Here is a 17703-nt window from a genome sequence, read left to right on the forward strand (position 1 = left end):
TACTTAAAGCATACGTTTAAAAATATTTAATTATTAATAGTAATGAGAATTTTTATTTTCTTTTTTTTTTTTTGAGACGTAGTCTGGCTCTGTGGCCCAGGCTGGAGTGAAGTGGCGCGATCTCGGCTCACCGCAAGCTCCGCCTCCGGGTTCACGCCATTCTCCTGCCTCAGCCTCCCGAGTAGCTGGGACTACAGGCGCCCGCCACCTCGCCCGGCTAATTTTTTTGTATTTTTAGTAGAGATGGGGTTTCACCGTCTTAGCCAGGATGGTCTCGATTTCCTGACCTCGTGATCCGCCTGCCTCGGCCTCCCAAAGTGCTGGGATTACAGGCGTGAGCCACTGCGCCCGGCCAATGCTGATAATTCTCAGTATCACCCTTAGTATTATTACCGGGTTACGTTTTTTAAAAAAAACAAAAAACAAAACAAAACAAAAAAACTAGTTCATAATTAGTGCCCTTTTAAATAACTGATCTGTAGGAATCTTTTAATCTCCTTAAGTGATAAAGAGAACAGATATCTAATTTCTTGTAATAGTACCAAAGACATCCAGCACTATAACGTCTACAGAGAGTATGACGTCTAGCGGTAAAACGGCTTTATTCTCAGAACAGAGAGTATCAGTTTCCTCATTTGCTTGCTGCCTGTGTTTCCTTTTTACGTTCAGATCTCTGTGCTGTAACCTTCTAAATCCTTATCACCAGGCCCCAGGAAATATCACCTGGTCGGCACACTCCTGCAGGGCTAGATCACTGTGCACACACTTAACCTTCCATTGTTTTCCATACGTTTCCTAGGATGCGGGGGGCTAAAGGATGACGGAGAGTTGCCTCCCGGTTCCTCCTGGGCCGTGTAGGACAAATGTACCTCATGTCCCTCGATGCGAAGGTCTGGCCGCGAGCAGCCGCGGCCCCCGGCACGTGACGGTCACGGAGCCTTCGCGGTCTCCCGCGGCTGGGGGGCACCCGGGGATGCGGCCGGCACTGACGTCGTCCTCCCGGTTACCCACAAGCCTCCGGGCCGCAGCCGAGCAGGAAGAGGCGCGCGGGGCCGGCGCCTGCCGGGGAGATCGGGGCGCTCCCTCAGCGAGCCGGCGCCGCCGGCCCGGCCTCCTACTGCTTGCAACCGGGGAAGGCGGACCCTCTGACAATTCAGCCGGGGCTGAGAGGGAGACCGACGCCAAGGCGGTCTTGCATCGCCCCCGGCTTTCCAGATGCAGACCCTCCTGGAATGGGAGCCCTTCCCTGACAGCTGTAGGACGGGAGACTGCCGAGGGGACGCCTGGACTGCCCCGCCCTCGCGCGGTCACCCACCGGGGACCGTGCGACGGTCGCTCCTAACCCCAGGAGCTACAGAGCCGAGTCACCCTGAGGAGCGCCATATGGCGCTAGTGGCGCGCTGTTCTTTAATCAGCCACACTGAACGCGCCGAGCCCAGTTTTACCTCCCGGGCCCCACCTTTCCACGCCTCCTCCGGCTTCCCGGGGTGTTTTGTGTGTCATTCTCCCACGTACCGTCCCTCCCCGTCCCTTGGCCCTCTTGCCCAGTCTCCCTAGTCTTCCAGAAGCTAGCGGCCGCGGGCGTTCCTGGTTCGCGCTCCCGCCCCCTCCGCCCCGCTGACTCGCCGCTTCCTCCGGAGCCCCAGCGTCCCGAACCCGGGACTGCATTTCCCGGCAGGCGCCGCGGCCCGCGGCCAATGAGGGGCTGAGGATTTGGCGGCGGCGGCGCCCCGAGAGTCGGGGTGGGGGGGGCTTTGTGCTCGGCGGCGGCGGGAGCGGCGGCGGCGGCGGGAGCGGCGGCGGCGGCGGCCAGCACCGAGGCGGAGGCCGAGGGGACTGTGCACAGGTCGCCGCGGAAAGGCGTGCGAATTCCGAGCCGAGCTCCGAGGACCCTGCTGTCCTGGCCGGGACGCCAGCCGTAGGCTCCTCTCTGGCAGCAGCGGCGGCGCGGCGACCCCGTCCCTCGGCCTCCCCTTCCCTCCCCACCTCCTGAGCCTTCCTCTTCCCGCAGCACGCCCGGCCCGGCCCGGCCGTGGCCCTCCTCGGTGCCGGCCGCCATGGCAGAGGCGTCCGGCGCGGGGAAAATCTAGCCCGGGGATTTCATGCGGCCTAGCTCGGTTCCGCCTCCTCCCCGCGCGGCCCCGGCGGCTGCCCGCAGCCCAGCCCCACTCCGGGCCTCCGTGTCTCTCCTGTGATCGCACTGACACGGCCGGGGGGTTAGAATGGAACAAACTGAAGGTAAAGTGCGTGTGCGTGTGTGTATGTGTGTGTGTGTGCGCGCGCGCGCGTGTAATGCTAGGAAGGGCTGAGGAGGAAACGACGGGGAGGGGGCGACCTAGGGATGGGGCGCCAGACCCCAGGAGGAATGGAAGGGGAAGCGGGTGGCCTGAAAGGGCTCGAGGGGGGTCCTGACGGAGGAGCAGATGGCAAGGTGGGGGGTGTGGAGGGAATTGGGGGGTGGGGCAGGGGAGGTGGGAGTGGGATCGGAGTCGGAGTGGCGCTGAGCTGGGAATTGGGAGAAGTGGGATGGGGGCGGGGATAAGGATGGGATTGGGGAGGGGCAGGGAAAGGGGAGAAGAGTTGCATGGAGATTAGAGACCTGGGTGGACTGATAAATAGGGAGGTTTGGGGATGGAGTGTGGGAACCAAAAGAGTCTGGGAGAAGGGGATACATTTGCTGGAGAAATGGGGCATTTTATGAGAATGAAGGGAGAAATGAGGAATGGAAGTGAAGGAAAAGGTGGATTAGGGAAAGGGATGAGGCAGGCTGCAATAGGAGGATGGGAAATAGACGCAGGAAACTGGAAGACAGGATTGGGCTAGGGAAGGAAATTAACTGAATGATGACAGGGATGAGAACGATCGACTTAGCGTCAGAGTGGGAGGAAAAGAAGGGGATGGAGGTCGTTAAAGTGTTAGGAAGGGAGGCCTTTTGTTCCTATATTTGTGTGTATTCTGTGCCTTTCTTTCAAGACTAGAGAATAGAGAAGCTAGTGGTTATGGGATTGTGATTGTTGTGAAATGGGGAGGTGTGGGTTTTACTGTTTTGAGGGAGGAGACGATGTGTTTGTGTTATGGAAGAGAGGCAGGGAGAGACATGGCCATAATTTGATGGTTTTGGAGAGGAGTGAAGATTATTCCGATTTAAAGGGGGCAGGGGCAGCCATGTTTGCTGCCAGGCACTGCAGTGTAAATAAATTCCTTTTCCTCTTCGACATCAGTATGAATCTGGAAGGGGCCAGTTCAGATTGTTAGCCCCCTTTCTTTCTATTCATGAACTCTTTTCCCCTTACATCTTGGGTCATTTTAAATTATTCATAACCGCCAAAGTGATGTTTTCCATCTTGTGTGTTTTTGCTCCTTTTCTCCCTCTCTTTACCCTCTTCCTTCTGGTTGCAAACAAGGTATGCTAATGAGCTGCAGTGTAAATTTAACCCTTTTAATCAATTTAAAACTAGATTTTTACCAGCTGAAGGAACCATTACTACACTTACATATCAAACATGATCATGAAGTCTTTTACGTATTGAAAATTCGTTTGTTTCAGAAGCCTCAGAAGCAGTCAACATGTTTTCTGCAATTCTTTAAGTAAACAAGGAAATTGCATCGGTTATTTTACTTGGGCCTGTGCTCTTGGCAAAGCGCTGTGTCCGGGTGAAAGGGGTAGGAAGCTCTGCTTGTGGTAGATTATCTGCTTGCTGTATTTTGAATGTTGAAAAATTAGAAATGTATGTATTTTTAAATAGTATTTCTGATAGCTCTTGCTTACAGGTGATGAGCATGTTAAGAGTGTTGAGTGTGTTAAGAATAGTATTTTCTTTTTTAAATAAACTCTCTTTCCCCCATCTCTTCTCTGTGCCTTCATGTAGCTAGCTCAATACAATCTCCAGATGCCAATTCAGCACAGTGCAATGATCTATGAAGTAGGCATGCAGTTCTTAGAGTCTCATTAAGATGCCAGGGTTTTTTGTTGTTGTTGTTTTGTTTGTTCATTCATATTTTGATTGGAACTTCAGGTGACTCTGAGGAAACTACAGTAACTAATGTATTCAACTGTAACTACTTGTACAATTTGAAATAATTACTATTCTAAGGTTTAAATTCTGACAAATTTACAGTACATACATTGGTGTTAAGTAGAGCCTATTTTATTTCATATCGAAAAGGATTAAATGTGTGTGCGTGACCTTTTGTTTTTATTATAGCAGTTGGAGTAATCCAAACTTTAACCTATCACATTGATACTGAAACTGTTCTCTAATACCAAGAAGGCCTGTTAACATTGTAATATGGTGGACTCAAACCAGTTGAACTACATTTAACCTACCTAAATGGCAACATCCTCTCAGTTGTTATATAGAAACTTAGGATATATTCTTGGTTTGTTAGAAAAATTAAATTGAATGTTGTTAAAGTGGTACTTTAAGAGGGTGCTTTTAGTGTAAAAGCCAGATTTACAGCTTGGAGTATTTTAAGTTGATAATATTCAGCTGAATTTGTTTGAAATTCTGTGAGGAACAATTGCATTTAAAAAAAAATTCAGCATGCTTTTTCTGGAATTTATTTTTATGGTGATTTCAGTTTTATGTCTCCTACTTGATTGACATGTTATTTGTAATTAGCTGGTAAAATGTGTGCATGAGCTATCAGTACTGTAAATTTTTAGGAAAGTAAGCAATAATGAAATAGAAAAATTTGTGTTGGAAGCTTTCATTCTTCAAAAAAAAAAAAAAAAGAAAAAGTTTATTTTTATGTATTCAGCATCCTTTAAAGATCAGGGTTCCTGCCCAGCTGTGGTAAGTATCCTGGTTCCTTGCACAGGTATTAATATACGAAGAAGCCTACTCTTGTTAAATAACACTTAAAACCAATTAATATGTCCATCAGCCCACCTGTTACCTATGATAGCTTTTTTATTTTTCTAACCCTTAAATTAACAAATGCCCTCTCTTATACTGATCAGATTGAATGAGTTTTGGATAAAGGAAACTGATTGTCTTTGAGATTGATGATTGTTGAGTGAACTGTCAAATCTGATTCCAATGACAGCAGTTTCTGGAATTTATAATAATATTCATAATCCACTAATAGCTGCTCACAGTTGTCCTCACACTGTGCTATGCTGAGTGTCTGACATGCATGATTTCCTTTTCTCCTCCTAACAGTTTTATGAAGTCAGTACTTTTTTTTTTTGAGCGATGGAGTCTCACTCTTGTTGTCCAGGCTGGAGTGCAATGGTGCGATCTTGGTTCACTGCAACCTCCGCCTCCCAGGTTCAAGTGATTATCCTGCCTTAACCTCCCAAGTAGCTGGGATTACAGGCGCACATCACCATGCCCGCCTAATTTTTTTTTTTTTTTTTTTTTTTTTTTTTTTGAGACGGAGTCTTGCTCTGTAGCCCAGGCTGGAGTGCAGTGCCATAATCTTGGCCCACTGCAAGCTCCGCCTCCCGGGTTCACGCCATTCTCCTGCCTCAGCCTCCCGAGTAGCTGGGACTGCAGGCTCCTGCCACCACGCCCCGCTAATTTTTTGTTTTTTTTAGTAGAGACGGAGTTCACCGTGTTAGCCAGGATGGTGTCAATCTCCTGACCTTGTGATCCGCCTGCCTTGGCCTCCTAAAGTCCTGGGATTACAGGCGTGAGCCACCGCGCCTGGCCAATTTTTATATATTTTTTAGTAGAGACAGGGTTTCACCATGTTGGCCAGGCTGGTCTCAAAGTCCTGACCTTGTCATCTGCCCGCCTCGGCCTCCCAAAGTGCTGGAATTACAGGCATGAGCCACCACGCCTGGCCAAGATGGAGTTTTTTATTTTTTATTTTTTATTTTATTTATTTATTTTTTTTGAGACAGAGTTTTCACTCTTGTTGCCCAGGTTGCAGTGTCTCAAAAAAAAAAAAAAAAAAAAAAAAAAAAAGTTATTCACGTATTCACATATCATAGAAGGCTGAGAATTTAAAAAAATAAAGTTAGCATTCTTCATTCTCCACTGATAACCACTTGAATTTTCTTGTATGTCCTTCTAGAAAACTTCTATGCATGTATGTGTATATTTCTCTTAAAATATTTACAAATGGGTCATACTATCTGCATTTTGCTTTTTTGTTTTTTTATTTGTTTGTTTTTCGAGACAGAGTTTCGCTGTTGTTGCCCAGGCTGGAGTGCAGTGGCGCAATCGTGGCTCACTGCAACCTCCGCCTCCCGGTTCGAGCGGTTCTCCTGCCTCAGTCTCCCGAGTAGCTGGGATTACAGGCATGCACCACCATGCCCGCTAATTTCTGTATTTTTAGTAGAGACGAGGTTTCACCATTTTGGCCAGGCTGGTCTCAAACTCCTGACCTCAGCTAATCTGCCTGCCTCGGCCTCCCAAAGTGCTGGGGTTACAAGCGTGAGCCACCGCACCCGCCCACTTTTTCGTTTTAACAGCCTATCTGGGACATCTTTTTAAATTAGTACCTATGGATCCGCGACTGGGGGCAGTGGCTCACGCCTGTAATCCCAGCACTTTGGGAGGGAGGCTGAGGCGGGCGGATCGCTTGAGGTCAGGAGTTTGAGACCAGCCTGGCCAACATGGTGAAACACCCATCTCTACTAAAAATACAAAAATTAGCCAGGTGTGGTGGCGGCACCTGTAATCCCAGCTACTCGGGAGGCTGAGATGGGAGAATTGCCTGAACCCCGAGGGGGAAGCTGCAGTAAGCTGAGATTGCGCCACTGCACTCTAGCCTGAATGACAGAGCGAGATTCTGTCTCAAAAACAAAACAAGGCCGGGCATGGTGGTGGCTCACGTCTGTAATCCCTGCACTTTGGGAGGCTGAGGCGGGAGGATCACTTGAGGTCAGGAGTTTGAGACCAGTCTGGCCAGCATGGTGAAACCCCCGTCTCTACTAAAAATACAAAAATTAGCCGGGCATGGTGGTGCTTGCCTGTAATCCTGGCTACTTGGGAGGCTGAGAGGGGCCAATCACTTGAACCCAGGAGGCGGAGGTTGCACTGAGCTGAGATTGTACCACTGCATTCTAGCCTGGTAGACAAAGCGAGACTCCGTCTCAAAAACAAAACAAAAAACAAGAACCATAAAAATTAGTACATATGGATCCACAGCTTTTTTTTTTTTTTTTTAAAGGGTCTTATAAGTATTCCATTGTTTAAAACATTAACATTTAGTTTGTTAGCAGGTTTTGCTATTATAAGTAAATAATAGTTGGTCGTGAATTAAGTTCCTAATAGCCTGTTAAATGGAAGCTAGTACAATTACTTTATTTTACAAGAGAGAAAACTGAGGCCTATGGAAGTGAAGTCCGGGGCTTTTGTGACAAACTCATTACTTGGTTCTTTATAGCACAACCTATTACTTCCTTACTATAAAAGTGCTGGAGCTGCCTGGCTGGGGGCAGTGGCTCACCCTGTAACCCCAGCACTTTGGGGGGCCAAGGCGGGTGGATCACCTGAGGTCAGGAGTTCAAGACCAGCCAGGCCAACATGGTGAAACCCTATCTCTACTAAAAAATACAAAAAATTAGCTGGGCCCAGTGGTGTGCGCCTGTAATCCCAGCTACTCTGGAGGCTGAAGCAGGAGAATCGCTTGAACCGGGAGGCAGAGGTTGCAGTGAGCTGAGGTCACGCCATTTCACTGCAGCCTGGGCAATAACAGCAAAACTTCTCAAAAAAAAAAAGAAAGAAAGAAAGAAAAGAAAGAATTAGAGCTACCTATGAAAGCTCAAGGTGACGGGGCAAACTTAAGGTTAAGTATATTTAGTATAATGAGTTAAAGGGGAGTAAGCTGCAGTGAGGAAAGATCTTGTATTTTTTCATATTTTATTTACCATGTTGTGAACATATATGCACAAAATATTTTTACATGCAAAAATGAATTGTGTCCAAGTTATCTTGAAGTGTGTGTTTTTGTATGAAGTGGATTTTAGTGGACTTTTTCCTGTTTGAATAAAATTATCAATAAAATAAGAGCTATGAAATGAAAAAAATTAGAGGTCCATCATGATCTTAGAAAAGGACCTGGAAAAAAAATAGAGACATTGGTAAAAATTTTAAAGTGAGCTAAAAATCCCTATTTGAAAACAAGTTAAAAATCTTAGCAGGCACTGTTGATTACTTTATTTAAATTTTTTTTTTTTCTATCAAGAAGAAAATGGTTACTTATTCGTTGGGATCTTTTAAAATAAAAAGATAATCTTGTCTGTTGTAGACACTTAAGAAATTAAAATCGTTAAAGCTTTAAAAATGCTTAGAACTTGGCATCTGTCCATAAAATCCGTTTTTCAATGCAGTTCTGTTTTTAGTTTTACTTTTTTTTTTTTTAAAAAAGCAGTCTATTATTTTTTGAAAAAGCAACTAAGATAATTCATTTATTTGTAATTAACATGTCCAGCATTTGAGTTTTTAAATGAATGGTGAACTTTATTTCTGCAGGCCAATCTTTTTATAAATTATAAGTTATAAATAAGATTTATATTTTTATAAATATTAACAGACAAATTTAAGAAATTGCTTATACTAACATTACCTAACCTTTTTTAAAAAGCTTACAGTTTCGTTTTCATTTTTACTGTTGTTCTTAGTAAATATGTAGTAAAGACTTTAAACACTTCTGTAGTATGTTGTACCTGCACTGTGTAACATGAAAAGAAGGCAAAGGTATATTTAAAATTTTGTGGACTTAGAGAATGTTCAGTTTTTACTACATGGATGTGTTGTTACTCCTAAAGCACAACTTTTTTGAAAAGATTTTGAATTATAAAAGCTCTTTGAAAAAGTATTCTTAGCTTGTTTTTTTAGATGTGGATCTTTATTGTCATTAACTGATACACAGTGATAACTTTTTCCCCCTTCTAATATTTTATTACTAGGTTCTTTTTTCCATCTATGTTTAGGGCTACTTAAAGAGAGTAACTAGGAAAATGAAAATTGTTAATATTCGTACTGTTTCAGTTTTAGCCATGTGTAGCATGGAAAGATAAAATATGAATAATACCTTACATTTATTTGGCATCTTCTGAGGTGTTTGGTAGAATTCCCACAGAATTCTAAAATGTGAAGTTAGAAAGCACAATAATTGTTATTTATTTATTTATTATTTTTATTTTTTTCCGAAATGGAGCCTCCCTCTGTTGCCCAGGCTGGAGTGCAGGGGCGTGATCTCGGCCCACTGCAAGCTCCGCCTCCTGGGTTCCTTCTTGGGCTCAAGCAGTCTTCATGTCTCAGCTTCTCTAGTAGCTAGGACTACAGGCAGGTGCCACTGCACCTGGCTCTGTATGATTACTTAAAAAAAAAAAAGAGTGTGTGTGTCCTGATTTTTCTTCATAGCTTATATTATCCACATTCCAATAGATAATTAAGTATTAAGTAACAAGTATTTTTCTACTATAGATGTGCTTTTTCTTATTTTGGTATAAGTTATCCTAAGATATATAGGAGGTTTATTTTTATTTTTTTTATTTTTAGAGACAGGGTCTTGCTCTCTTGTCCAGGCTGGAGTGTAGTGACATGATCCTAGCTCACTGCAGTCTTGAACTCCTTGGATCAAGCAGTTCTCCTGGCCTCAGCCTCTGGAATAGCTATGACTACACACATGTGCCACCCTGCCCAGCTAATTTTTTTTTTTTTTTTTTTTTTTTTTTTTGAGACAGGGTCTTAACTCTACCACCTAGGCTGGAGTGCAGTGGTACTATCATGGCTCACCGCAGACTCAACTTCGCAGGCTCAGGTGATCCTCCCACCTCAGCCTCCTGAGTAGCTGGGACTACAGGCATGTGCCACCACTCCCAGCTAATTTTGTTTTTCTTTTTTTGTAGAGACAGGGTTTCACCAAGTTGCCCAGGCTGGTCTTGAGCTCCTGGGCTCAACCAATCTTCCCACCTTGTCCTCCCAAAGTGTTGGGATTACAGGCATGAGCCACTGTGCTGGTCTCCCTAGCTATTTTTAAAAAATTTTTTTGTAGAGATAGAGTCTCCCTTTGTTGCCTGGCTGACCTTGAACACTTGGCCTCAAGTGATCCTTATGGGGAGGAATTTTAAATTTAAGAATGGGTAGCTTATTGGGATTTCATAGGTTAAAAAAATTAGTTTATCAAATTGATTTGAGATTAAGAAGATCATATGGAGATACGCCTAGTAGCATTTGGACCATAGCCAAGACAATATTGTGTCTATTTAATCTTATGTTATCTAATTTCTCTTAGCTGTGGAGGCTTAAGAAAGCTGTATGTAAAAAACAAACAAAAACTTTAAGAAATAGGCATTTTAAAGCCTTTTACATTATGAAATGTGAAATATAAAAAAGCATATAAAACTTGAATTATAGTATAAACAAATAATTAGAAAGTGAAAATACAAAAATTAGCTAGGCGTGGTGGCACACGCCTGTAATCCCAGCTACTCGGAAGGCTGAGGCAGGAGAATCACTTGAACCAGGGAGGCAGAGGTTGTAGTGAGCTGAGATTGCGCCACTGCACTCCAGCCTGAGCGACAAAGCAAGACTCTCCGTCTTAGGGAAACAAAGGAAGTGAACATCGGGTAACTATCACCCAGGTAATAAGTCCTTTAAGAAAAGCTGCAGAGACAACCTCATTGGTTTAGCTGGTATTGCTTTGGTGGTAGTTGGACATTAGGGACAAAAATGTATTGATGTCCTTGGGTTTTTCTTTTTTCTTTTTTTCTTTCTTTCTTTCTTTTTTTTGAGACAGAGTCTTGCTCTGTTGCCCAGGCTGGAGTCCAGTGGCGCAGTCTGGGCTCACTGCAACCTCCGCCTCCCGGGTTCAAGCGATTCTCCTGCGTCAGCCTTCTGAGTAGCAGGGACTACAGGCGCCCGCCACCACACCCAGCTAATTTTTGTAGTAGTAGCGACGGGGTTTTGCCATATTGGCCAGGCATGAACCAGGCGCGGTGGCTTACGCCTGTAATCCCAACAGTCTGGGAGGCCGAGGCGGGCGGATCACCTGAGGTGAGGTGTTGGAGACCAGCCTGGCCAACATGGCGAAACCCCATCTCTACTAAAACTACAAAAATTAGCCGGGCGTGGTGGTGGGCATCTATAATCCCAGCTGCTTGGGAAGACTGATCCAGGAGAATCGCTTGAACCCGGGAGGCAGAGGTTGCCGTGAGCCGAGATTGCGCCACTTCACTCCAGCCTGGGCGAAAGAGCGAAACTGTCTCAAAAATAAAATAAAATAAAATAAAAAAGAACCTGAAGAATTCATAACAATGCAAGTTCAACGAATATAAAAACTGAATAGCTAGTTTTTAATTGTTATTGCCAGAAGGGGTATCTGAGCATGTTTTTAAGGTAGCTTTCTAACATTTATTATCAGTGTTTAGTGATTTGAAATCTTAGTTCCTTACCGATGAATAACAAAAAATAATACTGAATCCTCTAAGAAAGTGCTGTTTTATACAAAGTGTTTATTTAGAGTTCATCTCTGTTGCACTTTTTGGTAAGATTCAGTGATTAGGTTTTAAATTAACATGCAAACTCTAAAATTACTTACTTAGAAAATGTCGATTTGTCTATATTGTTAATTTCTTAGATTAACTATCTTATTTAACAAAATCGAGTTTGACACTCTTGCTTTCGCAGTATTGGAAGCATTCAAAAAGTATTAACCTGAGAAGTAATCAGTGATGACAATATGTTTAACCCTTCATCCTTGGTACTTCTTGAGTTTTAACTTTTCTGTAATTTGGCCAAGAGAACCAAATTTCTTTCGAAGCTGGAGAAACTGCATTATGCTTTCCTGGCCTTCAAGAATATTTTCTTAGGTATTTGGAAAGGTTAAGTGTTGATTTTTGAGGATTAGGATAGCAGAAAAATTTGAATGCTTTTTTCCCTCTGAGTACCTGCTGAATACGGTCTATTTGCATACAACTCTGCAATGTGAACTTTGAGAAAGGCATTTTTATAAATTAAAGCCTTTATTTGGTTATTATAATTTTGTCACTCCAAGCGGTCTCCTTTTGTATGATCTCTGCAAGATTCAAATGCATCAGAATACAGTATTTCATATTAGATTGTGGTGAGAAACTTCTTGCTTTGCTTTATTGTATCCTTGAATTCTTTTCTGTAGTGCAATAGCATGTTTTTCTTTTTTACTCCCACTGAAGATTAAATATATTTCTTGCTAATTTTTCCCTTGCATGGGTGATAGCGATTTTAAATCTTGAAAGGAACATGTATGTTGAGTTTTCCTAGATGTGAAAGTAAATATAATTTGATATTTTTAAAAAGATAAATTAGGTAGTTTGGCTTTGTGTATGCAGTAGAGTTAATATGCTTTTATTCACCTCATGGTTTCTGTGTCATTACCACCTGTTAGTTTTTATTTTTTAATGAAAAACTTGAACTTCTCCAAAGTGACTAGTTTTAAAATAACATTTATGTAAGGATTGTTTATTGCTGAGAAATTGAAAACCAGAAGGTATAAAGAAAATTAAAATTATTTAAAATTCTATTAGCTAGCAGTAACTACTATTAATATTTTGTTGTATATCCCTCCAATACTTTTTCGTATGTATTTTTTTACATAATTGGAATTGTGCATCCCTATTATTTTGTAACATGTTTTGTTTTTAATACATTATGAAATAAATATGTTTGTGATTTTAAAAATTGATATAGAATTTCAATGTACAGGTGTGCTATTACCTGTTTACCATTCTGTGTTGAGGGTCTTTTAGGCAGTTTGCAATTTGGGGACATTGTAAGTTGATGGACATCCTTATACATTAAAAAAATTATATGGCTGATTATTTCATTACAATAAATTCCTAGAAGTAAAATTACTTAAAAGATATAAACATTTTGAAAGCTTTTGATACATATTTCCAAACTGTTCTCTTGAAAAATTTTTTAAAATAACAGTTTTATTGAGATATAATTCACATACCATAAAATTCATCCATTTAAAGTATACAATGCAGTGGCTTTTAGTATGTTCACAGGGTTGTATAACCGTCACCACAATCAGTTTTAGAACATTTCCAGAAAGGTTTGAACCAGTTTAAACCCAGCAATATTATAAAGTTTTGTTTTAAAAATAGCATTTATTCGTAACATCTAAAGTGTAGTACAGTATACAGGAACACAACAGCTTGTGTGACATATACTTTATATGCATTTGAGTGACATTTTAGAAAGTCCTCCATGAAAAGATGATGCTCCTATGTCCCATTTTAAGAAAGCCTGACATATTAAGTTTAAGCTGATGAAACAAAATATGAGGTATATTTTTTGAATTATAAAATTATTCTCCTGGACAGTGAGAATGTATTTATTGAGAGAGTATTGTGTATGGTTTAAAATGTTTTTTTAAAAATTCAAATTTGATTTAGAAACACTTTATTTTAGAAAACATCTGTGGAAAGTGTTACCTATACAGTTAGCTGTAGCAAACTTATCACCTTATAGAAAATGTCTTTCTTTTTATTAAGAGACGTTTGCTTTGTTCTAACTGACCTTCACCCCTGAAAGTTGTTCTTTTGTTTTGTTTGCTTAAGCTATTTAACAAAACATTTTTTAAAAACTGGGTGGGTTAGCTGGGCGTGGTGGCTCACACCTGTAATCCCAGCACCTTGGGAGGCCGGGTGGGTGTATCACTTGAGGTCAGGAGTTTGAGACCACCCTGGTCAACATGGTGAAACCCCGTCTCTACTAAAAATACAAAAATTAGCCAGTGTTATGGCGCTCGCCTGTAGTCCCAGCTACTCGGGAGGCTGAGGCAAGAGAATCACTTGAACCCAGAAGGCAGAGGTTGCAGTGAGCTGAGATTGTACCACTGCACTCCAGCCTGGGTGACAGAGTGAGATTCCATCTCAAAAAAAAAAAAACAAAAAACAAAACTGGGAGGGCAGTGAAGTATAGGGCAAGAGTCAAGGAGGTCTGAGTTCCTATCCCCACTTCACTTTACCACTGAAGATCACTGTTCTTATCTCTAAAAGTGCAAATGAAAATTATTCTTGGAGTTACAGGGATTCAAATTAGAAGTACTAGACTACGTGTAGAACTGTACCAGATATATAGTTGATAATGAATAACTTTTTAAATAGAAGAATAATAATGTACACAAAATGAACTAGTCTTTAGTCACATGTTTAATGGAAGAAGAAATGAACTCAATTGGCCTAAACTCACTTTCATAGAAGTTAAAAGTTGAACCTCAACTAATACCTGAAGAGAATCTTTGCCTAGGTTATATTGGTAAGAGAATTCGTGCTGGTTCAAATTTGAACATGAAGTTAACTTTCCAGTCCAATTTTACTTCCATTGTTGTTATTACAACTTCATGATGGCTAAAGCTTCACTAAAGCTTGGTGTTCTGATTAAACAAATAGGTGACGTGAAATTTGGATATATATTATGAAATTCTGAATTTTCTAACTTTTATTGCTTATTTTGAAAACTGCATGTTGAGTACAGTTGAACCTAAAATACTAAAGTGATAAACAAAACCCACACTGGTCTTTATAGAAAAGATATACTTAGTAAATTATTATTTTAGATACAATAAATTGCTTAGTACTTTAAAAACTACATATCATCTTTGGCATACATTCTATTTTGCCTTTTTGTGGGGAATGGAAAATACAAGGTAAAAGAAAGTAAATTTGAATGCTTGCAAAATTTTAAGAACCAATCTCAAACCATTTTACCATAATTTAAAAGTTTGTCCAGGAAGTAGGTAGGAAAATATGTGGATGAATTTGTTAGTTTACTAGAGTTCATAGTGAATGGAACAAGATGACTGATGAAAGTTGTTTGTAGTAATTTTCATTGTGAGCAACTACCCTTGCTGTAAAGGATTGGAAAATAATGTAATTTCCTTCAAGTGGTAATACCACGTCTGTTGTTGCCGGGTGTGGTCAACAACAAAGTGAAGATAGTTGAGGTTAAACTAGATAGATAAGGGAAACAGGGTGTTTTACTAGTAGGCTTTGTATTGGTGAAAGGCAGTTCAATAGTAATGTGGTTTAGTCAGGAAAAAAATATGAACTACAAAGCAACCTAAAATGTTGTATAACTTAATGGAATCATAGTCAAGTGAAAACCGTATGATTGAATTTAGTGACAGAGTTTATGGTTAAGTGAAATACTTTTTTGTTGTTTTCTTTTTTATATTTTATTAACTAAGTTCTACTTCATTCAGGTCACTTCCTAAGGATATTTTAATGTCTTTAACCATCATCCTTCTGTAAACATCCTTCTCTAAATTTTTAGTGGAAAATTTAAAGTGAACACATTTCAGAAAATATTTGAGGTGACCACACTAGAGTTAAACAGATTGTGGAGTAGCACAGTTATTCTTTACAGGTAATTTGCTGCCTGGCGCAGTGACTCACACCTGTAATCCCAACACTTTGGGAGGCTGAGGCGAGTGGATCACCTGAGGTCAGGAGTTCGAGACCAGCCTGACTAACATGGTGTAACCCCTTTTAGATGGGTGTGGTGGCACATGCCTATAATCCCAGCTACTTGGGAGGCTGAGGCAGGAGAATCACTTGAACCCTGGAGGCGGAGGTTGCAGTGAGCCAAGATCGTGCCACTGCACTCCAGCCTGGGCAACAAGAGTAAAACTCTGTCTCAAAAAAAAAAAAAAAAAAAAGAAGATGTTTTGCTCTATTAGTAGTTTAAACTCAGAAAAGTTAAAAGAAAACATACTTCTCTAACATGCCTTAATTCCATACTAGGATTTTGTAAAGAGAATTATGGTGGCCATGCTGATTTTACTCCCTAAAATCCTATTTATGTAGCTAAGTGTATTGGCTGTGAATTTCATATAATTGTTTGATATTGCAAATAATGGTCATCTTAAATATTGTTAAGATGGTAGATAAGATTTAAAGTTGGTTATTTATTTATTTATTTATTTTGAGACAGAGTCCCAAAATAAAAAAGATAAACTTAATAACTTAGTCCAACCCAGGCTGGAGTGCAGTGGCACAATCTCGACTCACCACAACCACCACCTCTCGGGTTCAAGTGATTCTCCTGCCTCAGCCTCCCTAGTAGCTGGGACCACAGGCACCCACTACCACACCCAGCTAATTTTTGTATTTTTAGCAGAGACGGGGTTTCACCATGTTGGCTAGGCTGGTCTTGAACTTCTGACCTCAGGTCCGCCTGCCTTGGCTGCCCAAAGTGCTGGGATTACAGGCATGAGCCACCACACCTGGCTAAAAGTTAGTATTTTAACCACGTATATATTCTTGTTAGAATGAAAACTCAAGTGCTACACTTATTTATTGATAACTAGGAGGAATCACAGCTCATTTTCCCATTTTTTGTGGTCATTTTATATATGTGGATCACCTGATCCAACCTTTCTTATGATGTTAAATGAAAACCCAAAGATATTGTCTGTCCTCAGAATTTATGCAGCTAAGTTAGAGGTAGAAGCAGAACTAAAATTCAAGTCTCGTGACTCTAAGACCAATGTTAGAGTACATCCTTCTACTTTGTGGACATTTTGCTTGTCCCTAGATATCTGAGTTTGTCTTACTCTGCCATAGAGATCTATTTGCTGAACTTCCTCTTATGTGACTTCTATCATCACAGTAATATTAACAGATTTCTTTAAAAATTTATAATTAATCTTATTTTTTATACGCTTTTAAAGGATGTTTTTGTTAAGGTAAAATTTGAAAAATAATGTAGATCAGCACTGTCTAATAGAATTTTCTGTGATGACGGAAATACTCTTTATCTGCACTGACCAATATGGTAACCTTAGCCACATGTTGATGTTGAATGCTTGAAATATGGCCAGTGTAACTGAGGAACTAAATTGTTAATGTAATTTAATTTTAACCTGTTTAAATTTAAATAGCTACACGTGGTTAGCCCAGAATTAGCTATTCTTAGTGAAGGGAAAGAATTAAGTAGATATAGGCCGGGCGCGGTGGCTCACACCTGTAATCCCAGCACTTTGGGAGGCTGAGGTGGGTGGATCATGAGGTGAAGAGATCAAGACCATCCTGGCCAACATGGTGAAACCCCATCTTTACTAAAAATACAAAAATTAGCCGGTGTGGTGGCGGGTGTCTGTAATCCCAGCTACTTGCGAGGCTGAGGCAGAGAATCGCTTGAACCTGGATAGCAGAGGTTGCAGTGAGCGAGATTGCGCCATTGCACTCCAACCTGGCGACAGAACGAGACTCCTTCTCAAAAAAAAAAAAAAAAAAAAAAAATTAAGTAGATGTGGACGTAATTGTACATTTTTTGCCTTGTGATTACTATATTTGTGTGTTTTTGTGGGCTAGACACATTAAAATCTCATTTTTCCAGTGTGCCTGCTATGTTAGATGGTAAATACATTCTTCATGGGAAAGAAAGATAACTATAATTTATCAATAATATTGTTTGGAAGTTGAAAGCTGGAATATTTTAAAAGTCTTTTAATCAATGCAATTATTAGCAGACTACAGATTGCCAACCAACCAAATGATTTAAATACATAATGCAGTGCTTTCATTTCAGTATATTTTTTTTTTTTTTTTTTTTTTGAGATAGAGTCTCACACTATCACCCAGACTGGAGTGCAGAGGTGTGATCTTGGCCCACTGCAACCTTCACCTCCCAGGTTCAAATGATTCTCATGCCTCAGCCTCCTGAGAGTTCCATTTCAGTATATTTTGGACCAGTTATGTTTACGTAACATTTAAGATTTAAACTTTATACTACATGGAATACTTGAGTA

At 41.1% G+C, this 17703-nt stretch overlaps 1 protein-coding gene and 1 long non-coding RNA gene across 8 annotated transcripts in view; one reads left to right on the top strand and one right to left on the bottom strand.

The window, feature by feature from the left end:
- Positions 1-579: 579 nt before the first annotated feature.
- Positions 580-1616, bottom strand: LOC126961231 (uncharacterized). Its single transcript, XR_007728223.1, has 2 exons — positions 1516-1616; positions 580-1059 (listed from the first exon to the last, which is right to left on the bottom strand). It is a non-coding gene; the product is annotated as an uncharacterized LOC126961231 (long non-coding RNA).
- Positions 1617-1670: 54 nt separating this feature from the next.
- NSD3 (nuclear receptor binding SET domain protein 3) overlaps positions 1671-17703 on the top strand; it is a 114649-nt gene continuing 98616 nt past the window's right edge. For 6 of the 7 annotated variants that reach the window (XM_050801247.1, XM_050801253.1, XM_050801252.1 and 3 more), the window contains exon 1: positions 1671-2238. The gene's annotated coding sequence lies outside the window, so the exon portion shown is untranslated. Of the gene's footprint in view, positions 2239-2294; positions 2432-17703 lie in introns of those variants that run through there. The other variant, XM_050801249.1, reaches the window with a different exon arrangement.

The sequence above is a fragment of the Macaca thibetana genome, chromosome 8 (genome assembly GCF_024542745.1).
Source record: "Macaca thibetana thibetana isolate TM-01 chromosome 8, ASM2454274v1, whole genome shotgun sequence".
Taxonomy (NCBI): domain Eukaryota; kingdom Metazoa; phylum Chordata; class Mammalia; order Primates; family Cercopithecidae; genus Macaca; species Macaca thibetana.